This window comes from Chiloscyllium punctatum, chromosome 15 (genome assembly GCF_047496795.1).
Source record: "Chiloscyllium punctatum isolate Juve2018m chromosome 15, sChiPun1.3, whole genome shotgun sequence".
NCBI classification, from domain to species: Eukaryota; Metazoa; Chordata; class Chondrichthyes; order Orectolobiformes; family Hemiscylliidae; genus Chiloscyllium; species Chiloscyllium punctatum.
Genome location: NC_092753.1, coordinates 54537641 through 54564018, shown reverse-complemented (window position 1 = coordinate 54564018; position 26378 = coordinate 54537641).

Here is a 26378-nt window from a genome sequence, read left to right as displayed (position 1 = left end):
AAAAACTCAAGAAGGCTGCTCACCACCAGTTATTCAAGGGCAACTAAGGATGGATAGTAAATGGATGGTGATGCTCACATTCTATGAATGAATTTTCAAAACGTAACTATTCAGTTCCTCTATCATTTCTTTATTCCTCATTACTGCTTCTCCAGCCTCATGTTCCAGCTGGCCAATATCGACTGTTGCCTTACTCTTACACATCTAAAGAAAACCCCTTGCAGTCTTCTTTTATATTACTGGCAAGCTTAACCTCATATTTCTCTCCCCTTATTGCTTTTTCAGTTGTCCTCTGATGGTTCATAGAATCCCTACAGTGTAGAAGAGGCCATTTGGCCCATTGAGTCCACACTGACACTTCGAAGAATATCCCACCCAGACTCCGCCCCCCCCCCCCCCCACTTTATCCCTGTAACCCTACTTCTCCCATTGCGAACCCACCTAGCCTGCATATCCCTGGACACAATGGACAATTTAGCATGACCAGTCTCTCCAACCTGTACATTTTTGGACTGTAGGGGGAAACTGGAGCACCTGGAGGAAACTCACACAGACACAGGAAGAATGTGCGAACTCCACACAGACAGTCAAATGTGGGTGGATCAAACCCAGGACCCAGGCAGTGTGAGGCAGCAGCGTAAACCACTGAGCCGCCATGCTGCCCCAGTTTTTAAAGGCTTCCCAATCATTTGGCTTTCCACTAATCTTCAGCACATTGCATGTTTTTGTTTTGCATTTATGCAGTCCTTAATCTCCCTTGTCAGTCATGTTTGTCAGCCTTAGTATGGTTCATCTTCCTGGGTATGAAGTTCTGCTGTGGTTCCTGATTTACCCCCAGCAACTCCTGTCATTGCTGTCCACCGACTTGCCCGCTAGGCTCCACTTCCAAAGAACATAACACTTCCTTTATGTCTTTCCAGTTACCTTTACTCAATTGTAATATCATTATTCAAGCATCTCCCTCTCCAACTGCAGGGTAAATACTAAAATATTGTGGTCATTATCCCTTGGGGATTCCCTCCTCTAAAGTTACCGAATCAAGTCTGCCTCAATACACATCACCAAATACAGAATTCTGTGTTCCTTAGTGAGCTCCCACCACAAGCTAATCCAAAACTCCATCTCATCCTAAACTATTTGTAAAGTCCCTGAGTGCCTGTTTGAAATGCTGTCTTTAAAATGTCTTGTTCAGTGATGGATAGCTGGTGGTGACAGAGAGAAACCTTCTGTGAAACTCACCAGAAATTGACATTTAGCTGATTTTTGCTAAACTTCAGCCTGTATCTTTTCCCTTTCTTTATTTATGGTACAGGATGTTTTGTGGCTGTTCCCAAACTGTGACTTTCACAGCACACAGTGATCCACATACTTGGACATCTGGACAGTGACACACTGAGTCCAGGGTGCCAATTAAATCTTGTCTGCCTTGTTTTACCTGATGATGCACCACTCTATCATGATGAAAGTGATGTTCCTCCTGCTCAGTGGTCATATCTTCCACCAACTTGGTGTAACCCTGGGAGCCACCCTTTTCACTGTAGGAGGAAAGGTTATGGTACCCATAGTCATCACCAATTTTAGTGTCGAAGATGTTCACTTCCAATCAAGAATGCCCATAGGTGTCCTAAACCTGCCACAGTAATGGATAATGGGCCGACTGGAGGAGATGTTTCAATGATGAGCATTGGAAGTTGAGGATACCAAAAGGAGAAAGTGAGGACTGCAGATGCTGGAGATCAGAGCTGAAAATGTGTTGCTGGAAAAGCGCAGCAGGTCAGGCTGAAGAAGGGCTTATGCCCGAAACGTCGATTCTCCTGTTCCTTGGATGCTGCCTGACCTGCTGCGCTTTTCCAGCAACACATTTTCAGCTCAAATACCAAAAGGAGACAGCTTGTTTCTACTGTTACTAAGTATGGATGACTTTCAATGAAGGTAATGACATAGGCATTGTGATCACAGGATTGTGACTAAAGATGCCCATCCAGTAAAGATTCCTTACTGTCAGATCCCACCTTAGCACTGGGAGGAAGTCCAGGACTACCTGCACAAGTCTTTAGATTGTGATTGAATCCAAGTCATTAATCTGTAAACTGTGCCCATTGTCCTCGTGAAGAAGATTACCACGCATTCAATGCAAGGATTCATAAGGATGTTTACCCTCTACATAGGACTGAGGAAGCATTGCAAGCTCCCAAAGCTGCACACTATTTCTGCAGTCTCAATTTAGTGCATGCCTGTAGTTGTAACCAGCCACCCATTTAAATCCTTTCAGATCCATAAACTACAAGCACTTCTACACAGTGTATAGTTTGCTCCTTTTCAAACAACAAAAAAACACAAGATGGAGCCTGCTATAATCTACAATTTGAGTTACTCTGTAAAAAGTGTGAAAGTTATGTGGGAAGATAGCATCCAATTTCTCAGAAAAATATTTAATGCGGAGGTCACATATTCATAAACATATTGGAAATGATTGACTGAGTTTCCTAAATAAAATTGCTTGGCACTGAGAAGATGACAAGCTGAGATCCAGATTCCTGAGAGACTGCCAGCTCAGAATGTTTTTTTGATTGATTTGTTTATTCATTTATTTCTTCTGATTTATTAGTTTCTGTTGCATTCCTTTTCTGCAATGAATTTTCTCCAGAGACAGCACAGGCTGGATACTTAGGCAGTGTAATGGGATGAAAAATGATTAAAATTAGATATTTAATCAGTTTGATGAAAATGATTTACAATCTTAACTGCTCGTCTGCATTGAAGTGCATGGAATGTCTTTATCCAGATCAGTTTTCTATGATTTCAGAAAGAGTGGCAAATATTTGGAGTCCTAGAGACCATAAACTTATGTAAATTTCCATAACTTTCAAAAAAAGTCACAGCTTTCTTTCTTGCCCGAAAACCTGCTAATGTTTATTCAGAACATTATCCAATGAGACTGGCTCCATTGTTATGATCCGATTCTTTGTGATTATGCAACTTTATATCATTATGGGACTAGGAGAAAGTGAGGACTGCAGATGCTGGAGACCAGAGTTGAAAAATGTGGTGCTGGAAAAACACAGCAGGACAGGCAGCATCCGAGGAGCAGGAGAATCGACGTTTCGGGCATAAGCCCTTTTTCAAATCATAATGGGCCTGTTTGCTTTATGTCATATTAATTATGTCAAGGTAGAAAATGTAAAATATTCTCCTTGCAGTTGGAAATTTGAAGGATGGCCTTCCTGGCCAGAGAACAATTGTGCCTAAGTCACCTCACACTTCTGCTGACATTTTACAAGTGGTATGTGGTCATCTGGGAAAACTACCAGGTAAATACTGGTGGCTTTCCTGAAAGTTTAAAGGGGGTGCTCTATCTGTGATGACTGCACTTATTCCCAAATATGTGTGTACCTGATCTGTCATCTGCAAATTTTTAGAATTTTTAAAAAATCCCTATTGTGTAGAAGGAGGCCATTTGGCCCATTGGATCCACACTGACCCTCAGAAGAGCATCCTAGACCCACCCCATCCCTGTAACCCTGGCTTTCCCATTGGCTAACCCACTTAGCCTGCACATTCCTGAACACTATGGACAATTTAGCATTGCCAATCCACCTAACCTGCACATCTTTGGGCTGTGGGAGAAAACTCATACAGACACAGGGAGAATGTGGGGGTCCACATACAGTCACCCGAGGTTGGAATTGAACCTGGGTCCCTGGCATAGTCAGGCTGATGAGCTAGCCACTGTGATCCCCTATCACCAGATGTTGCTCCAAGTCCTGAGATTGTAGCCTTACATTCCATGGTATCCTCTTGAGCATTTTACTTTAAATTTCATCCCGTTAAAGAAGTTTTCATGGAATGTCATCAATCTTTGAGAAAAAGTCCCCATCATCTAAAGTACAGGACAAAACCTTGAACTTTTCTAAATCTAAAATGCTGGACAAAAGCAGGAGTTCAAGCTGCAACAAATACACAGAGAGCCAGAATGATTTCAGTCTGGGACTTTTGTTCATCCTGCAATTCCAATTTAAACCTTCACTCTAAGAGAACAATCAACCAAACCTAACACTGTGGACTGAAACTAATGTTTACACCTTGGGCTATCCAGCACAGACAATATGGCGCCTACCTAGATACCACCTATTTAACTTCAATCAAAATCCATTCACAAAGATACCTGACATTCAACGTCAGTCAAAATACCTTCACACGTACTCTTAACTATCAGGAAGCTAATTGACCTCAAAGGGAAAACCAGAAACACATTGGCAAGTGCAGATTTGGCCTGAAGGTAAGGGGTCCACAATCAGTATAATTGCAGCCCCAATTTCACCTGAAGCAGCTATTTCCCCAGCAGCTATCCCCAGATGGGTTTGAAGCAACTATCCCAAGAAGTATTCCAAACAGCTATCCGCCAGCATTAATCCCCAGAAGAATTCCAACAACAAATTCCAGCAGCTATGCCCAAGAGCTATCTCCAGAAGGGGCATTCCGACAGCAATTCCAAAAACTGCCAACAGAAATCTGTTCTGAAATGGGGAACCAATAGCAACTGACCATGAGCAGCAGACCTAAAAACCGTCAACCTCCGAAAACCAGGAACCCGACTGACACCACTAGGCCTCAGCCACATCCTGAGGTGAAAACCGGCCAGCAAAACCACCAGAAAGTAAGGAAAACCAAGTACTCACCCAGCAGATCCAATACATGTCCTACCACATTAGTGGACTCAACCCAGACTGAAGGCCTATGCAGTCCAAAGTCTTCATTCAGGCACCGAGTATGGCAAGCTGGAACAGCCAGCTTTTTCCTCACTGGTGAGCCTCAACCTCCAAGACACCAAAGTTTCCAATCTAGCGAGCAGGGATAGCAAGACAGGTGGTGACAGTACAGGGAACCCCAAGGGTAGGAAACCTGATGAAAGTTTCTATAATTGAAACTGTTGTTTAGGTTATAATAGCGTTTAATCTACGTTTAACAATGAACTTAATTACTGTCCTCTGTATAATTGATTGTGTCATTTTCACTGTTTAGTGCTTTTACCTGTTTTTCTTGTATCAAACTTGCCTTTTATATTTAAATAAATGCAGAGATTCTTTTGCCCTGAAACACCTGTGAACTGCCCTCTTTATTTCACATTCCCTAAATAAATCCAGTGTGTAGAACCAGGGATCTGGGAATGATTTGAACCACCTAAAATCAGCAAATTACTGATTGCAAACCAAAACTCTACAAATCTGAAATGTTAACTGTTTCTCCCTCCAGAGATACTGTCAAAGTTGCTGAGTATTTTTGGAATTTTCCATTTTTATCACAATACACAATGATAATAACTATGTCTGAAATTCATTGGAATCTCATATCTCCCTAAGTCAGAAAAAAAAATTACTCCAGGTTAGATTGTTTATCCATCTGACTTTCTTAACCAGGATGGGTGTTTTAAACCAGTGATTCCTTTGATGGTCCTCACAGTATTGTTAAAATCATACCATAGTGGGTTAAAAGCAATATGAAATGGATGCAAGCTGCTCTCTTTGTAATCTCTTCTCAATTTGTTTACTACAGCAATAAATATGGATGTCATAGAAATATTTTAGTTATATGCAACCTTTTGAAGTAAAGATTTAGTGAAAGGATGCAGTTGTATTCTTATTCTCATGCTGTATTTTGAATTCCAGGATCACTGGGCTGGTTGATCATTTTTGTAAGGTTTCATCAAGCTCCCACCCAGTCGTGTTAGGTGGGAGTCCAGGCTTGGAGGAAAATCCAGACACCCCATCTGTTTGCATTGAAGAAGCTTGTACTTGTTGGCAGGATTATGGCATCAGAAATAGTGTAACAGACTGTGACCCGCTTATCTCATCTCCCACCTAGAGTAAAATGAGATTAGGATATGAAAGGAGTACAGAAGCACTTGAAAAGGATATAGGGGGAAGGGACAGAGTGAAGGAGTGGGTGTTGGATTCATTCTTAACTGATTATTTTCTATTGTGACTTTGGCATGGTGACCCTTAGTAATTCTGACACTATGAATTACATTTATGAAACAAATGTGTATTGTTATTTTTTATCACATTAATGGCAGCTGCTGTAACCTTTTCCATTTATTCATTTCTTATAGTGTGTCTGTCATGGTATTAACAACTTCACTCAATATCAGAGGTCACAAAAAATTACAGAGAATTCCTCTTCAATAACAGTAAATTAGAAGTGACACAGTGGATTTTATTAAATTAAAGCTATTACCTTTGAATATCTGATCTGACAGTCATAAATGGTGCTTCAGTGTTTCCAGAACATGCACAATCAGGCATTCAGCAACACCATCCCTTTGTATTAATAATTCACGCCCTATGTGTAGCACATAACAGTTGGTAAGACTCAGTACTTTTTATATTGTTGTTGTGTATGAATGAAGAAGCGGTCAGCACACCAATTGAAATTGTGCACAGTTTGAATAATATCAGTTGCAGCTGACCACAGCAGCAATTTCTACTCTAACATCTTTATATCTAAAAGCCATAGCAATGGAGGGGAACAAAAACAGAGGTAGCAAAAGAAAGAACAGCCTGCACCACTGTTACATTTCTTTATATACAATGCACTAATTCATTTTCCTCTAATCTTCTTCATAGCCTCTTTTTTTTAAAGAAAAGTGCAATTTAAGCTCATTCAAATTACACGTATAAAGATGTTGAAACCAGAACTCTGATGGTTTGATAGAGCTGAAGTTCGGTGAAATTATGTAATGGAAGTTGCAATTTGGAAAGATAGTAGGTTTAAATTCTTCCTTAAATTCAGATGAAACTGAGGTGTGAGTTAAATTTGCCAAGGCACTAGGCATCCTTCCATTATGGACCACATCGAAGGTGTGTGTCACTTCTGCATTGAATATTATTTGTCATGGCTGTACAGCTGATTTGCAAGGGCAGTTCCTTCAGCAGTTTGCACAAATTATTAGCGTTTTCCTCAGCTTGAATGATTTCTTTGTTCCCCAGTATGCTCTCTTTTCAACCATCTGTCCATTTTGGTTGTCCTGTGCTTTTTCTCATTTCTTTCCTTACTGCTTGGCTTTAGGCATTCTGGCTTGCATCAACTCCAATCATGGTGAACTTGCAAATATTGTGTATCGCATATGTGGATAACTTGTTATCTCATGTTGCTAGCAAGTTCACCGCAGAGGCATGTCTTTGAGAATTTAGCCATCATCCATTTGACTCACATTCACTAGCCAATGCAATCACCATGGCTCAAGAGGGCAAATGTGCTGGGAATCCTTGCATGCTCATGTACTTCCATATTTAGAACTCTCTCTTGCTGAGATATTCATCTGAGGCAGTGGTGATGGAAACTGTTCAGCCTTTTTTCTTGACTTGTGCAAGTTGAGAAACCATTCTAACCATGAAGGATAACGCTGAGAACACAAACCTGGTACATGTGGAACTTTCTTTTTTTGATTAATTTTGTTGCATGTGTGTAATGGACTGTTGGAGTAATAAAGAAGAATGCATTAAGCAAGGCTTAATCTGAAGATGTCATATGGTTGTGGGCAAGAGATCAGCTTAGTCTCTGAAACAATGTATTAGTGTAACTTGCAAATTGTTGCCATCATGCAATAAGCTACATCTTGTTTAAGATATCTCATTAGAGGATTATTTTCCTCTATCACACAAGATTAAGCAGTCCTTATAAATCTCTGCCAGAAAAAATGATGATGGTAGCAGATCTACCAGCTACCTCATTCAACATGATTAGCGGTGGGAAGAATTCATATTATAACGCATTTGCTACTATCCACACTTGAATTCTCAACATTGACATGACAGCCATGGCCTTTGCAATCCTGATACCTCATTTTGATATCATGCTACAAGTTGCTGGTGTTTGTTGATTGAAGGTATTTGAAGTTGTCAATGATCTTCAGAGTGTGGCTGCTGATGTTGATGGAAGTTAGAGTTTCTATGTCCTCATCCATGACTTTGGTTTTCCTGACTCCTTGTATATCTGAGAGAACTAAACTACAAAATGTTAAAAGTGAAGTTCACAATGGAATATGAGCATGGCTTAGAGGGATATGGACCATATGCTGGCAAATAGGACTTGACCAGTTTCGGATATCTGGTTGGCTCTGATGAGTTGAACTGAATGACTCTATGGCTTCATCAACAAACAGAATCTCACAGACTACAACTTTACACACTTAAGACTTCGCACACAGTCTTAGCAAGTTGAACAACTTATCATCAATTCTATTATACAGTTATGACTTGGAGGTGCCAGTGTTGGACTGGGGTGGACAATGTTAAAAATCACACAGCACCAGGTTATAATCCAACAGGTTTCTTTGGGAGCACTAGCTTTCAAAGGCTGCTCCTTCAACCACCTGATGAAGGAGCAGTGCTCCGAAAACTAGTGCTTCCAAATAAACCTGTTGGACAATAACCTGGTGTTGTATAATTTTTAATGTTATGCAGATATACAACCTAATTTGATTCACCACAAATGTACAAGAGCAATGTGGAGAAAAATATGTATATGAGCGTTGGCATTAGGACACAGCCTGATTTACCCCACTACAGATCCTGAAGGCATCATTTGGAGGTGCTGGTGTTGGACTGGGGTGTACAAAGTTAAAAATCACACCAGGTTATAGTCCAACAGGTTTATTTGAAAGCACTAGGTTTTGAAGCACTGCTCCTTTATCAGGTGGTCGTCATCTGATTGCTTAATTGTAATTGATGCAATTTTAATTGTTGTTTGGAAGAATAAGTCATGCCCAAGAGTGCAGGAGGTCTGCCATTTTCTATATCACTCTGAAGAGTCTGTCTCGGTTGACAAGATCCATGGCCTTGGAGAAGTCTGTTAAGGTAATGCAAGGTGATAAACAATGCAATACTAGAAAAAGAACCATTTAATTTCATCATCAGAAGATCACAATGAATATGCTGCCATCCAATCTATCTGCTGTGAATGACAACATGCTGATCAGTTCCCTAGACACCTCTTGAACAAGATTGTCCAGTCTCTTCTTTACATTTCTCTTGTGAAATTTCTGAACCCTTTCATTACAACTTCCTTGCAGTCATGCTCATTGGCTTAGCATTAGTTTAGCACCCAAAGTAGCAGTATCCTTTTTTAGGTTATTGTGAGTTCCTTCACAATAACCTTCACACAATGATTCCTTAGAATGGATTTATTTCTGGTACTTTAATAAAAAATGCTGGAAGGATTAAACATACCAGTAGATTTTATTTTCCTATTTATCACTACTTTTGCCTTTCTGATGATTTTTCAGTGTCAAGGTGATTTTGCATTTGAGTGACTAGCCAAAGATGCACAGCAGCCTTTTCCTGAGGTCTTCAGTTGCAAGTCTTCACTCCACTTTGATACTATCCAAAGGCAGCTGAAGGGAATGGATGCTGCAAAGACAATGAATCTTGGGAACATTCTGTCAAGACAATTGAGGATTTATGCAACAAAATTACACACGATTTTGACCCAATGACACTGAAGGAACAATGATATATTTCTAAGTCTGAATGGTGCAGTAGGATGCAATGAGTGGAATTTGCATACAGTGGTGTTCTCATCCAGTTGCTGCCCCTGATCTTCTAGATGGCTGTGGACATGGGTTTGAATGTTGCTGTCTAAGGAGCCTTTGCAAATTACTGCAACGCATCTTGTAAGTAGTATGCACTGACTTGGAAATATATAGCTGTTCTTCCAGTGTCATTGGATCAAAATCCCAGAATTCCCTCCTTAATGACATTATCGCATATAGACTTCAATGATTCAAGAAGGCAGCTCACCACCACCTTGTCAAGGGCAACTAGGAATGGGCAATGAATTCTGGTCCAGCCAGCAATGCCTACATCCTATAACTGAATTAAAAATGCCTCCCTCCTGACTATATACTGCTGATGGGTCTGTCCTGCTGGTGGGACAAGACATACCCAGAGATGATGATGGTAATGTCTGAGACATTGTGTGTAAGGTATGATTGCATGAATATGACTATGCCAGACAGTTGCTCAACTAGTCTGTGAGACAGCTCTCCCAATTTCAGCACAAGCCCCCACTAGATGTTTCAGGAGGAGGATCTTGCAAGGTCGTCAGGACTGTGCTTGCCATTTTACTTCCAGTTGTGGTCCATCTGATTTCATTCCATTTTTTAAACATTGTACCTGTTGATACAACTGAATGGCTCAGTCAGCTATTTCTGAGGGCAGTTTAGAGTTAACCACATTGTTGTGGGACTGCATACATGTGGGTCAGACCAGGTAAGGGAATTTCCTTCTCTAAACGGCATTAATGGAGCAGGCAGGTTTTTATAACAACTAACAATGGTTTCATGGTTACCATTAGACATATAATGATAGTGTTTTTTAAAACTTGTATTTAAATTCCACCATCTGCAATGACAGGCTTCAAACTTGGGCCACCAGATTATAAATCTAGTATCAATACAATAAGGTCATCACTAGTAGCTTATGCCCAACCATTTGGAAAATTGACCAGGTTGGTCCTCTGCACAAAAGTAGGACAGATTTGTCTCAGCCAATTACCACTCCATCAATCTATTCTTGACTATCAACAAAGTGGTAGAACTTGTCATCGACTGCGCTATCAAATAGTTGGGCATGGTTGTTCCAGCCCTCATGTAAAAGTGAGAGGCAAGTCCACCTCCACATGGCCAGTTCACCCCAAAGGCATCAAATAGCAGTTAGCTCTTACATTGACCAGAGGTGGGACATCTCAACTATAGAAAGAATATATCAAATAATAGATCTTCTTTACATCCATGGAATTTGTGACAGAGCTGTGTGGAAAATTCTCTGTTATAGCAATGGCAGTGAACACAAATCAACTTGCAGCATCAAGGTTATAAATGCAAATCCTTGGTTTCTAACAAGTGCAGACATAATAGCAGCAATTTTAACCTAATCCATCTGGAAAGAATTTAACACAATCGGGTGCATTTAACAGACATTTCGGCAGCCTTGGCCACAGGATTAGTCATGCACTTAATTGTCTGACAATTTTGACACCAGAAAATATGTCACCTGGTGAGTCACGTATGTGGGCATATCTGTTCACTTTCACAACCTTTACTGTGTCAGGCTGTTGCTTGGCTAGGTTGTATAGGTAAATGCTGAAAAATGTGTTGCTGGAAAAGCGCAGCAGATCAGGCAGCATCCAAGGAGCAGGAGAATTGACGTTTCGGGCATAAGCCCTTCTTCAGGATTCCTGAAGAAGGGCTTATGCCCGAAACATCGATTCTCCTGCTCCTTGGATGCTGCCTGACCTGCTGCGCTTTTCCAGCAACACATTTTTCAGCTCTGATCTCCAGCATCTGCAGTCCTCACTTTCTCCTCCCTGTATAGGTAAGTGGCTGCTCTTGGTTGCGACTGTGACTTGGTTGTTAGCATTCTTGCCTCGGACTTCAGTAACATTCTTGAATTTGTTGAGTTTGTGCAGGATATAAGACTGTGGGAGAGGATAGTCAGTGATCTTGTGTCTGAAAAGACAGATAAAAGCTTATTCTTCATAGACAATGGAGATAAGATTAAAGATCTGATTCATATAAATTAAAATGAAAATTGAGGCGTCTGTGAATTGATTTAATTGTACAGTCAGATGATTGCATTTTTAAATTTAATTCCATTGTCTTGAATACAAAGGTCAAGCCAGAAACTCCAATGAAGTACTCAGGGAGTGCTGTACTGTAGGAGGTGCTGACTTCTTGATCAGACATTAAACCGAGGTGCTATCTCACACTTTAGATGAATGTACAAGATCCAATTGCATCATTCTGAAAAGTGTAGAGGAGTCATTCCCAGTGTCCTGCCAAACCATGGGTTAGATATGACTATTATACGCCCACGTGGTGGTGTGCTTTCTCTGGGTGGGGAGAATGTAAAATAAGTTAGATTGGTTTGCTGACCACCTTTGCAGCCACACCTAAGCTCAACCTACAGTACAGAGGCTGTACAGACACTAAAGTCAGAAGCACAGCCAACATTTGAAAATAAATAAGGGTCAAATCTTGTTAACTAAGCTTGAGTTTGAGATCATAAAAAGTTCATTTGACCTCAACATTAACCTGCTTGCTTTATAATAGTCAGCATAGGCAGTTGGATGGGAGTGAGCAGTCCATTTTTTAAACATTTTTTGAAACAGTAGAAATGGGGCACTTTTTGCAAGTGGTCTTTGTATATTTGGGAGGCACCCATAGAGATGATAGTACTTTCTTCTTTCCTACCCACCAATATTTCAAAGCCCATTCCCCTCATTCTTTCCAAAGGTGGGAAACCTTCCTTACCCACAGCCTGCACGGACTACCTGGATCTAAGATTCCAACAGGCCTCCTTGCTGGGCTTGTCTGCAGTCCATTCCAAAGCTCTGCTGCTGTTGGGCTTCTAGTCAGTCTGGATGGCCAGCAGTTGCATAGAGAGGATGTTCTGTTACTGGGAGCCAGGAGTCTGCATAATTTAGCTTGCCCTCAGTATTTGGTATAGTGCTGGAAAAGCACAGCAGGTCAGGCAGCATCTGAGCAGCAGGAGAATCGACATTTCGGGCATAAGCCCTTCAACAGGAATATCCAGCATCTGCAATCCTCACTTTCTTCCACTTTGCCCTCAGTATTTAATAGCTGTGAGGCAGGCTGGTTCTCTACCTGTTTTTAAACCACTGACCTGTCTTCCAGGGAGAAGGGGTAAGGGGTGCATGTCACCCATCCATCTCCCCCCACCTCCTTAAACTTCTGCCCAAAATCACAAAAGCTGATATTCTGCTGGTTATCACAATGTTTTTGAGAAACGGTTTTAGACAAATTACCTACATATTTCCTATCTCGGGTACCTTTGAAGTGGAGTAATTGTTCTAACTGGCTGTAAAGTGCTTTGAAATGTTCAGTGGTTGTGAAAGGTGCTACATAAATGCTTGGAGGTCAGAACAAAATAAGTGATGCTGACAATTTGGTATCTCCCTCTTCATTATTCTACATACAATTCATCATCTTTCCATCATTTGTCATCTATCTGTCATAATCCTATAAAGTGGGGGAGCGATGTATCAGTAGGCCTGGATTCACTGGGAAATGCAGCCTTTAACCTGCACGCAGTCAGCTCAAACTGTAAAGCTGGAAGTAAACAGAAATGGAACTTCACACCCTTGAGCTACTAAGCCATCTTTCTCACTGCTTGCCTGCAATGAGTTATAGGTGCCTTGAATATTGTCTGCTTCACTCCCCTGGCCAACAAGCTGCAGCTGGCAAGAATCCCATCCACCCATCCATAAGTTAATTTTAAAACAGGAAGTAAGGGTGACACCTCTCACTAGTGCACTGAAACATTCACACTCTGATGGTTGAGGCCACAGCTAATGGATCTGTCATTAGAGAGCTAGCTAGGTACAATGTCCAGATCACTGCCCTCAGTGATGCTCACCAACCTGAAGATGATTACAGAAGCAAGTTACATAAAAGCAAAATACTGTAGATGCTGGAAATCTGAAATCAAAATAGGAAGTGCCAGAGATAATCAGCAGATCTAGCAACGTCAGTGGAGAAAGAAACAGAGTTAATGTTTTGAGTCCAATTACCCTTCTTCCAAAAGGTATTAGTGAAAGTTCTGTAATGAGTTAACTTTTCACATGCAACATTCTGCAAGTAACCCTGATGAAGTCAAGAATAAATTGTATGAAAATGCCATTCCTTGATTGCTACTATGCCAGAATCAACCTTGGTGACTTCAATGCAAGAGGTGGTGCAGATCACCAATCATGGAATAGGCCATCAGAATAAATTGTGTTGGCACTTGGAACAACGTTAATTTTCTCTTGCTGACGATGTATGTTGATCATGAGCTGTTAATTGCATTTTTCCAACCTCTCCAATCTAGACATGATGTCTTGGATATTCCCTGTTCTGTGCATCAAGACACACACAGGCTGTCATGTAAGAGCATGTCTCAGAGAAACTTGAGAATCATCTGTGCAGAGCAAGAATGAATGCTCACTGCATTGAGAATAACTAGACAAATTTCAGGGTTATAGTGTATTACCTATTGTTCTGGAGGCCATTGGCCCTCATTCTCATAAGCTTCAAGATTGATTCACTGAAAGCAATGAGACAATCCAGAAGCTACTAATGTTTTCCTAAGTGAGAAGTTATCACTATCCAAGTATAATGCTCCTAAAACACCTACAATTGAGCAAAGCAAGCTCATAAAGATGCAAAATCCTTCAGTCACATGCAGGCCACAAAGACTGGATGAGATTACACTGTCATAAGTGTGTAATTATAATTATTACATATTTTCTAAAGAAGGCTAATCTGTTTTTCTTTACAAAAATGGTCACAGGATCTTACTGGCGGTTCCCAGAATTCATTAGTGATACATTACAGCCAAAAGCAAGCAGGCCAACATGTTATTTTAAGAGCAATTCAGTAAGTCATCAAATAATTCAAGTAATTCCAGCACTGTCCATTGACACACTGGTAGGTATAAAACTCAAAGGCTTCTGCACTGATGAAACAACAGACTGGAAGGACATTGCAGGGAATTCCAGCACAATCAACATTGTTTTAAAGAACAATAATTTATGAATGCAATTTTGTTTGCTTGTGAATACAAACTGGCTGAAAGAGCCACTAGTTGTGCAGAGCTGATGAGCAACTGCATGAATTCAGCTCCAGCTGTCAGCTCCAACTAAGCTAACTTTCAAAGGCATGACAGTGCTGGGATTTCTCTCTGACAACAAGCAAAAAGAAGGAACCTTTCCTCACTTCCTGAAGCTGAGACCACCTATAAAGGCAATCCCATCCCATTTGACTACAGAAGACATGACAGCTGCTTATTTTTGATTTCAAGCTTTCAAGACGTTCAGCTTGGAATGAGAATCTTCAAGCAAGTAAGAGGCCTGCAAAAATAAATGTGACTGATCTTATTTTCATCTTTACAACTATCTTTTATTCATATCTACTTTTAATCTTTATGTGTGTAGTTTTCTTGAATAATTTTATCACTTTTAATGGAATAATCACAACAATCATTTTGCAATAAGCTAATATTTATCTTGTTTAATGCTGCTGATTTGTCTTTTTTAAATTGAAGCACTCAAAAAGCTGAAAGGGATCTAACCAAGCTGTACACGTTTATAATTCATAAACCATCTGAGGACATGGCATTGAAAGAGACTCATAATCTGAAACTAGTATACTGATTCATCGCCAAACGTTGGAGCTAATGGGTCAACAACACTCATAGAAAACGCCCAAATTCTAGAAAAATGGGCAGAGATCTTTAACCATATCTTTAATTGTCCATTAATGCAGAAGCAATTGACTGCTCTCTTGAAGACCTATCCACACTTTTATAAATGACAAATGGGGCGGTACGATGGCACAGTGGTTAGCACTGCTGCCTCACAGCACCAGGGTCCCAGGTTTGATTCCAGCCTTGCGTGACTGTCTGTGTGGAGTTTGCACATTCTCCCCGTGTCTGCGTGGGTTTTCTCCAGGTGCTCCAGTTTCCTCCCATAATCCAAACTTGTGCACGTCAGGTGAATTGGCCATGTTAAATTGCCCATAGTGTTAGGTGCATTAGTCAAAAGGAAACGGGTCTGAGTGGGTTAATCTTCAGAAGGTCGTTGTGGACTTGTTGGGCCAAAGGGCCTGTTTCTACACTGTAGGTAATCTAATCAAATGCAGTCAAACTCTTGTCTGGCAAAAAAAAAACTCTAGGAGCTAATGCTGTTTCAAATGATCTCATCAAGTTGGAGGTCAATGCCTGTCTTAATGCTCAATGAGCTCTTTCAGTCTATATAGGAAGAACCACCCTATATATATGCAAAGATGCCTCCATTGTCCACCTGACAATCTCAAGTCAACCAGAAATGAATTGCATTCTTCTTTATCACTATATTGCTTCATAATTTTTTTTTGTTCTTATGTTTGTCCAGAATATTAGGCCCCTACGGAAATAATGAGAAATAGCTACATGCTACTTTGAAATAATGGATGTAGGTTTGCTCGCTGAGCTGGAAGGTTCATTCTCAGACGTTTCGTCACCACACTCGGTAATATCTTCAGTGGGCCTCCACGCGAAACACTGTTGATGACTCCTGCTTTCTATTTATATGTTTGGGTTTCTTTGGGCCGGTGATGTGATTTCCTATAGTAATGTAATTTCCTGTGGTGATGTCATTTCCTGTTCTTTTTCTCGGGAATGATAGATACGGTCTAATTCGACGTGTTTGTTGATAGAGTTCGGTTGGAATGCCATGCCTCTAGGAATTCTCGTGTGTGTCTCTGTTTGGCTTGTCCTACAATGCATGTGTTGTCCCAGTTGAAGTGGTGTCCTTCCTTATATGTATGTAAGGATATTAGTGAGAGAAGGTCATGTCATTTTGAGGCTGGTTTTTTGCCTCTTTGTTCAATGTAGCATTTGTTACAGTTCTTGCATGATATTTTGTAAATGACATTAGTTTTGCTTGTTGTCTGTATAGGGTCTTTCAAGTTCATGAATGGATACCCAATGAACACAATCTGCTGATTTCTGAGCAACAAACCCAAACAAGCAGACAAAACACATCCAGAAACCCTAGCCACTATCCCCTACATCAAAGACATCTTGGAAATGACTGCCAGACTACTCAGATCCCTTGACACCATGGTAGCCCACAAGCCCACCAACACAGTAAAACAGCAGCTAATGAACTTGAAAGACCCTATACAGACAACAAGCAAAACTAATGTCATTTACAAAATACCTTGCAAGAATTGTAACAAACACTATGTTGGACAAACAGGCAGAAAACTAGCCACCAGGATACATGAACATCAACTAGCCACAAAACGACATGATCTCCTCTCACTAATATCCTTACATACAGATAAGGAAGGACACTACTTCGACTGAGACAACACATGTATCCTAGGACAAGCCAAACAGAAACGCGCATGAGAATTCCTAGAGGTATGGCATTCCAACTGGAACTCTATCAACAAACACATCAAGTTAGACCCCATCTACCATCCCTGAGAAAAGGAACAGGAAATGACATCACCACAGTAAATTTCATCACCACAGGAAATGACATCACTGACCCAAAGAACCCCAAACATATAAATAGAAAACAGGAGTCATCAATAGTGCTTTGCGCAGAGGCCCACTGAAGATGTTACCTAGTATGATTACAAAACGTCTGAGAATGAACCTTCCAGCTCAGTGAGCAAACCTACATCCAGAACCTCAACCTCAGCTACAAATCTTCTCAAAACTCACTTTGAAATAATATCATCAAATTCTGATTCCATGTGATTGATGCATAGATAATGGTGAAAGTATTATTCCCCTGAATATATGTTTAAAGACAATATTCAGAATATATACAGTTTAACCAAGAAACCACAGGACAATAGTTAAATTAATATCACTGCACTGGAAACAAATCCAGAGGATTAGAGTAAATCATCAAACACATATTTTTGCCTTTTTCCTTTGGTAGTTCTTTATCTAATTACTCTTTCAACAAATGATCAAAGCAGAATATATTATGGAGATCTGTAGATAATTTTCTTATAACTTCTTTGTTCCTAAGCTATTCGGGTTGCCCATTCATAGAATATAAAGAATGAGGCCACAAGGCTGGATAATGTATCCTCAAGATCATCATCTGTTTCCTGGGATTTTGTTAATTTGGTTGTTGAATTGTTCTTTTCTATGTATCTGTTGATTATTCTACTGCAGTACTTTCTTTAGTTTAATTGCTAGGAATTTTTCTTCACTGAATGCTGCCCTGAAGCATGTTTGACCACAAAAATGTTTATCATCCAAGGTCTTTTGCATTACTCAGGCACTGTAAAATATGATTGTGAAACCCAACTTGGCAGCTGTCTCATTTGCATTAAAGTAGAAAATTCACAGTTGTATTTTCAGTCTAAACTGTGCTATTATTTCCAAGTAACACATAATATATGTGAGCCTGTGGTGCAGTCTATTCACACACAAGTGCACTGAGCCAAAGTATATCCAAATGTGGTAATTTGGCAGTTTGAAATCCTGACCTAGTTATTCTTGGTTATGCCCCTTTTTAATCAGAGTAAAGGACATCCATCCACTGTTACATTCTGTTCTGCTCTCATAATATCATGTTTTAGTTTTATTGGGTCAGTCAGATCTTCTGCTCTATCAACTGTAAGAAATTGTTCCTAATGTTGTTTCAATTATCCTCAAGAGACATGAATCACCCTGCCATTTCTTCTCATGTGTGCACCCTCCCCTGTTCTGAAGTGCCTTGGGACACTTTGCTACACTAAAGACTCAAATGAAATGTGTTGTTGCTGCATTTAGCTTATTTTTCACTGTCATTTCTACTTCTCTTGTTCCCATTACATCTTCGCTTCTGGGAAATATCACATAAGACGTTTATATCTCTTTTCCATCTCACATCTAAAATTCTGAAAGCTACTGTTAACTCCCAGTTATCTAAATCCTACCTTTCTGAATAGAGCCCTTTCATATTATTCTATCCGTGATAACTAAGGTGCACCCAATTACTTCTTTCCAATTATCGCAAGAGTTAACCTGGATTTTTCCTCTTTCACTGATAATTTTTCATATGAATAACTTCTTTTGCTCATTATCCAATCCTACCCATTTATTGTTGATGGCAATCTGTGTTTATTAAAATCCTCTGATCACATCCTTAGTGTTCATAAGTTGAATCACCAAGCCCCTCCAGAATCCATCACTCTCAATGTAATTTTCAAAGAAAAGGAAAATAGGTATAAAATGAATAGGGCATTGAATGTAACAGACTGTGTGGGGACCCTGTTGGAGTCAACATGTTTCTTGTAAACACATTGCTCCACATTCTTTTTACCTCACAAAATTCCTGATATGTTTGTGTGAGATGGCATTGGGCAGATTGGGTTTTTGCTAGCTTCCACTGGCTTTTTCCATTGAAAAGAATCATAGAATGGTAGTCAGATCATTTGGCCCATCATGTCTGTGATAGCTCTCAAACCTTTTCTTTTGAGCAGTGCACATTTTCTTTTCAGATATTGACCCAATTCTCCCTAGAATGTCTTGATTGAATCTGCCTTCTCACATTCTGAGAAATTGCATTTCAGCTCCAAAACATCCAAGGCATGAGGAAGTTTTTCCATACGTTGTCAATGCTTCTTTTTGTCAATTACACTCAATCTGTGTTGTGTGGTTCTCCGTCATTTCACCAATGGGAACAGTTTCAGTATTGAAGGAGGGAGCTCCTCTGAAGGCCAGGAGGTCAAATGAGATGGCCAGTAGCAATGCATGACAAGATAAGGGCCAGCTCTAATCTCAGTGTGAGTTGACTGCACAGATTCCTCTTAAAATCGTTGTCAAATCAATCTTCAAATGAAATGAAGGACTGTTTGGACCCTCTGGAAAAAGTTTTGAAAATCTGTTTTCTTCTGGACTAACTCCATAATAACCTCAATACATCGAGTCAGGGACCATTAACTGGAGGCAAACAGCTTCACCACATCTTCAGTTGACTGAAACATTTCCACAAACTCACTCCGGACCCTTATTTGTTCAATATTTTGTCTGTTCATACAATGTCTCTTTGATTCTGTTGTTAACAGCCAATGTTAACATAGCTATATTGTAAATTGGTTATGAAAGGGCAGGGGCCCAATTTTAAGAATTGACCCAGGACGAGCACATTTCTTTAGATCAAAGAAAGCTTCATAAAAATGGGTCTGTGATAATCTCTTCCAAATGATCTTGCTTGAAAATTTCCAGGATGCCCTGAATTAACACATAAAACATGGCAGTTTTGCTCTGCTGCTAATCAAATATGTGTCAGAGATGGTGTTGAAGTCATTTATCACAGTGGTTGGCATCAATAGTATAGCTATTTCTGCAGGCAGACAAATAATTTAAATCGATAGCAATTAGTGCCAAGTGACTTCATCCTATTGACCATTGATGGTTGGGGAATGTTTTGTGTTAAAACAAATTATTTATTGATATATTGACATCACTGCATTGCTGCTAAACCTTTTCAGTTTAGGAGCAAGTTACTGCAGATGCTGGAATCTGTACTGAAAACAACAAATGTTAGAGATCACAGTGGGTCAGACAGCATGTGTGAAGAGAGAGCTAACATTTCGAGTCTAGATGACTATTCATCAGAGCTGATGTGAAGTATGGAGGGGGCAGCATTTATTCTATATTTAGGGTGCGGTGTAGTGTGCTGGGGAGAAAGGATGTTGATAGTTCAGATTAAGTGATCGGAATGTGAGAATTATAGAACAATGGCTTGTCTAACTGCCAGACTGGGAAAAGCTGACAGTCCCACTGGGGTATGGGAGGACAGAGAGGACATGGTGACAAGAGAATGTAACAAGTAACAAGTAACCAGTGGCATTGTGGGTCAACCCCCAGTAGGTGGACTGCAGCGTTTCAAGAAGGTAGCTTACTATTACCTTCTCAAGGACAGCTAGGGACAGGCAATAAATGCTGGCCAGCCAGTGATGCCCACATCCCATAAAACAAATAAGTGAAAAAAAAACTAAAAGAATGGGAAGGAATGGGCGTGGATTCACAATCTGAAGGTGTTGAATTCAGTGTTAAGTCCAGAAGGTTGTAAAATGCCGAGTATGAAAAGGAGATGTTGTTTTTCTAATTTACACTGTGTTCATTGGAGCACTGCAGCATGCCAAAGGCAGACAAGTGGGCACCTGAGCAGGACACTGTGTTAAAATGAATGAATAAATGAATTAAATAAGTCTGTATAGACTGGTGATCGCTTTGCAGGACACTTCTGATCTCTGCACAAGTATTACCTTGACCTTCCATAGCCAGTCATTTTAACACAGTGTCCTGCTCACAGGCACTTTACAATTTGCTGGACTTAATATTGAGTTCAATACCTTCAAATACAACTCCCATTCCTTCCCTTTCTTTCAGCTTTGCTTGTTCATATCTCTGTTACCACATCCTCTCCCACCACTCCACCCCCCCACTCCAGTGTGACTGTCTGCTCATTCCAATCTGATCCAACGTATCATCCTGAAACACTTTCGCCAACTTCAATTAGACCCCATCGCCAAGAACATCTTCCCCTCCCCACCATTCTCTGCCTTCTGCAAGGACCTTTCCCTTCATCAATCCTTGGTTCGTGCCACTGTCTCCACCAAACACCCCGAACCTCCAGGTACCTTCCCCTGCAACCAGAAAAGATGCAAAACTTCCCAGAACACACCCCCCACACTTCCATCCAGGACTGTAAACAGCCCTTACAGGTGAGGCAGAGGTTCATCTACCCCTCCTCCAACCTAGTTTACTGTGTCAAGTACTCCTGATGTGGTCTTCTCTACATCAGGGAAATCAAACGTAACCTAAGGGAACATTTTGCTGAGCATCTCAGACAGGCCCGCAAGGGCTGACCGGACCTCCCAGTCACCGCCCATTTTAATTCCCCTTCTCACTCCCTTTCCAACATGACTATTCTTGACCTCCTCCTGTGCCACAACGAATCAACTGTAAATTGGAAGAACAACACCTCATCTTCTGCCTGGGCAGCCAATGACCCAGAGGACTCAATGTTGAGTTCTCCAATTTCAAATACAACTCTCTCGGTGGAGCAGGTAACGGCTGTCTGATGGTGTTTTTTTAAAGTCGCGGTTTAGTCCAGTTATTGTTTTTTTTAACGGCTAAAATTTAAAGTTTTTTTTAAGCGCCTAGCGGACCCAGAAGCTGGTGTCACGCTAGCTTACCTGGGAAGGTTTTTTTTCTTATAAAAGCACGCAGGCGAGGAACCCGAGGCACTACAGGGGTAGAGCCTCCCACCCGCCCTCCTCCTCTAACCTAATAATAAGACCCGTTGGGATAAGCTGGTAAGTGCTGCATTTTGCTTGTTTGTTTCTTTAGATCTAGTTTTTAAAGTTTACCTTTTAGAGGGATGGCAGCGAAGGCAGTGCAATGTTCCTCTTGCAACATGTATGAGGTGAGAGAAGCCATTAGCGTCCCTCCTGATTACACTTGCAAGAAGTGCACCCATCTCCAGCTCCTCCAAGACCGTGTTAGGGAACTGGAGCTGGAGTTGGATGAACTACGGATCATTCGGGAGGCAGAGGTGGTCATAGATCAGAGCTTTAGGGAAGTAGTTACTCCGAAAGTTATAGAGAGATGGGTGACAGTGAGGGGGACTGGGAGGAAGCAGCCAGTGCAGGGACCCCCTGCGGTCATTCCCCTCAAGAACAAGTATACCGTTTTGGATACTTGTGGGGGGGGATGACTTACCAGGGGTAAGCAACGAGGTTCAGGCCTCTGGCACGGAGCCTGTCCCCGTTGCTCAGAAGGGAAGGGTGGAGAAAGGTAGAGCGATAGTTATTGGGGACTCAATAGTGAGGGGCACAGATAGGCAGTTTTGCGGGGGCGACAGAGACTCACGATTGGTATGTTGCCTCCCAGGTGCAAGGGTACGTGATGTCTCTGATCGTGTTTTCCGGGTCCTTAAGGGGGAGGGGGAGCAGCCCCAGATCGTGGTCCACGTTGGCACCAACGACATAGGTAGGAAGAGGGGTGAGGATGTTAGGCAGGCTTTCAGGGAGCTAGGTTGGAAGCTCAGAGCTAGAACGAACAGAGTTGTTGTCTCTAGTTTGTTACCCGTGCCACGTGATAGAGAGTCGAGGAGTAGGGAGAGAGAAGAGTTAAATGCGTGGCTACAGGGATGGTGCAGGAGGGAGGGATTCCAGTTTCTGGACAACTGGGGTTCTTTCTGGGGAAGGTGGGACCTCTATAAACAGGATGGTCTATACCTGAACCTGAGGGGCACCAGTATCCTTGGGGGGAGGTTTGCTAGTACTCTTTGGGAGGGTTTAAACTAACTCTGCAGGGGCATGGGAACCTGGACTGTAGCTTTAGGGTACAGGACCTTGAGTGTAGGAAGGTTAGGAACATGGCATCGATCTCGAAGGAGGGTGCCTGTAAACAGGAAGGTGGCTTGAAGTGTGTATACTTCAATGCCAGAAGTATAAGAAATAAGGTAGGTGAGCATGCAGCATGGGTTGGTACCTGGGACTTCGATGTTGTGGCCATTACAGAGACGTGGGTAGAACAGGGACAGGAATGGCTGTTGCAGGTTCCAGGGTTTAAATGTTTTAGTAGGGTCAGAGATGGGGGTAAAAGAGGGGGAGGTGTGGCATTGCTTGTCAAGGATAGTATTGCAGCAGTAGAAAGGGTGATGGAGGAAGACTTGCCATCTGAGGTAGTTTGGGCAGAGGTTAGAAATAGGAAAGGTGAGGTCACCCTGTTAGGAGTTTTCTACAGGCCTCCTAATAGTCAGAGAGAAGTAGAGGAAAGTATTGCGAGGATGATTCAGGAGAAGAGTGAAAGTAGCAGGGTGGTTGTTATGGGGGACTTTAACTTCCCAGATATTGACTGGGAAAGCTATAGCTCGAGTTCGTTAGATGGGTCGGTGTTTGTACAATGTGTGCAGGAGGGTTTCCTGACACAATATGTAGACAGGCCAACAAGAGGTGAGGCCATACTGGATTTGGTTCTAGGTAATGAACCAGGCCAGGTGTTAGACTTGGAGGTAAGTGAGCACTTCGGGGGCAGTGACCACAACTCGGTGACTTTTACTCTAGTGATGGAGAGGGATAAGTGTGCACTGCAGGGCAACAGTTATAGCTGGGGACAGGGAAATTATGATGCGGTGAGGCATGACTTAGGATGCGTGGCTTGGAAAAATAGGCTTCAAGGGAAGAACACCAATGATATGTGGAGATTGTTCAAGGAACACCTAATGGGTGTCCTTGATAAGTATGTACCAGTCAGGCAGGGAGTAAAGGGTCTTGTGAGGGAGCCGTGGTTTAATAAGGAATTGGAATCCCTTGTGAAAGGGAAGAGGGCGGCCTATGTAAAGATGAGGCGTGAAGGTTCAGCTGGGGTGATTAAGAGTTATAAGGTAGCCAGGAAGGATCCAAAGAGAGAGCTAAGAGCAGCGAGAAGGGGACATGAAAAGTCCTTAGTTGGTAGGATTAGGGAAAACCCAAAGGCTTTCTATAGGTATGTCAGGAATAAAAGGATGACTAGGGTAGGTATCGGTCCAGTCAAGGATAGTAGTGGGAAGTTGTGTGTGGAGGCGGAGGAGATTGGAGAGACACTAAATCAATACTTTTCGTCAGTATTCACTCAGGAACAGGACACTGTTGCTGATGTGAATATTGAGTCACAAGTGATTAGAATGGATGGCCTTGAGGTACGTAGGGAAGAGGTCTGGGGAATACTGGAAAGGATGAAAATAGATAAGTCCCCTGGGCCTATGGCATTTATCCTAGGATCCTCTGGGAAGCTAGGGAGGAGATTGCAGAGCCATTGGCCTTGATTTTTATGTCGTCGTTATCTACGGGAATAGTGTCAGAAGACTGGAGGATAGCAAATGTGGTTCCCTTGTTTAAGAAGGGGAGCAGGGATAGCCCGAGTAACTATAGGCCAGTGAGTCTCACTTCTATTGTGGGCAAAGTCTTAGAGAGAATTGTAAGGGATAGGATTTCTGAACATCTGGATAGGAATAATGTGATCAAGGATAGTCAGCATGGTTTTGTGAAGGGCAGGTCGTGCCTCACAAACCTTATTGAGTTCTTTGAGAAGGTGACCAAGGAAGTGGACGAGGGTAAAGCAGTAGATGTGGTGTATATGGATTTTAGCAAGGCGTTCGATAAGGTACCCCATGGCAGGCTAATGCAAAAACTACGGAGGTATGGCATTGAGGGTACATTAGAGGTTTGGATTAGGAATTGGCTGGCTGGAAGGAGACAGAGGGTTGTAGTTGATGGTATAGGTTCATCTTGGAGTGCAGTTACTAGTGGTGTTCCACAAGGATCTGTTTTGGGACCATTGCTGTTTGTCATTTTTATAAATGACCTGGAGGAGGGGCTTGAAGGCTGGGTGAGCAAGTTTGTGGTTGACACGAAAATCGGTGGAGTTGTGGACAGCGTAAAAGGATGTGGCAGGTTACAGCGGGATATAGATAAGTTGCGGAGCTGGGCAGAAAGGTGGCAAATGGAATTCAATGTAGCTAAGTGTGAAGTCATTCACTTTGGTAGGAGTAACAAGAAGATGGATTACTGGGCTAATGGTAGACTACTTGGTAGTGTGGATGAGCAGAGGGATCCTGGTGTCCATGTACACAGATCTTTGAAAGTTGCCACCCAGATAAATAGTACTGTGAAGAAGGCATATGGTGTACTGGGCTTTATTGGTAGAGGAATTGAGTTCCGGAGTCCTGAGGTCATGTTGCAGTTGTATAAGACTCTGGTGCGGCCTCATCTGGAGTATTGTGTGCAGTTTTGGTCGCCATACTATAGGAAGGATGTGGAGGCATTGGAACGAGTGCAGAGGAGGTTTACCAGGATGTTGCCTGGCATGGTAGGAAGATCGTATGAGGAAAGGCTGAGGCACTTGTGGCTTTTCCCTTCCCATTCCCTGACTTCCTTCCTAGCCCCTTCCCCTTCCCTTCTATTCTGCTGATCGACCCTTCCTTCCAGATATCAACCAAACTCGTTCCTCCCATTGACCAACCAGGTCATATCCTCTACCAGTCTTCAGCTATCCTCACACCTCACCACCCTGCCCCCCCCCACCCAACCCCTTTATCTGCAGCTCCTCCAACACCCGCCTCCACTACTGAAGAAGAGTTGCATCCAAAACGTTGACTTCTCCCCCTCTTGATGCTGCCTGGCTTGCTGTGTTCTTTCATCCTCCTGATTGTCTACCTTGGAATCCAGCAACTGCAGTTTTTTATCTCTTTCTAGTCTGGCAGTTAGACGCACCGTTGCACTGCCACTCTCATATTCCAATCACTTAATCTGCACCATCAGCATCCTTTCTCCCCCAGAAATCTACACTACCCCCACCAACAATAGCATAAATGCTGCCCCCTTCACACTTCACGTCACCTCTGTGGAAGAGTCATGGAGACTCGAAACATTAGCTTGCTCTCTCTCCATGGATGCCGCCTGACCTGTTGTGATCTCCAGTATTTGTTGCTTTCAAGCCTTTTCAGTTTGTAGCTTCAGAAATTTAGCATTGTGAAAACCTAAGCCAGGAGAATAAAATAAATTGCTTTTATTGTCCTTGCACATCCCAAAGTGCTTCAACTGAAGTTCAAATGATGTCATCAGCCCCAGTCTTTGAACATTTGAGACCTTTGTCTATCCGTGATGAACACCTCAAAATGCTCCCCAAAATCAAAAGGTACTTAAATTGATGGCAGGTATTATATATATTCTGCACTTAAGGGCTATTGTGGCAGTGTCTCTACCACTGGACCAGGAGGCCTGGGTTCAAATCCCACCTGCTCCAGAGGTGTGTAAAAGACCTCTGAGC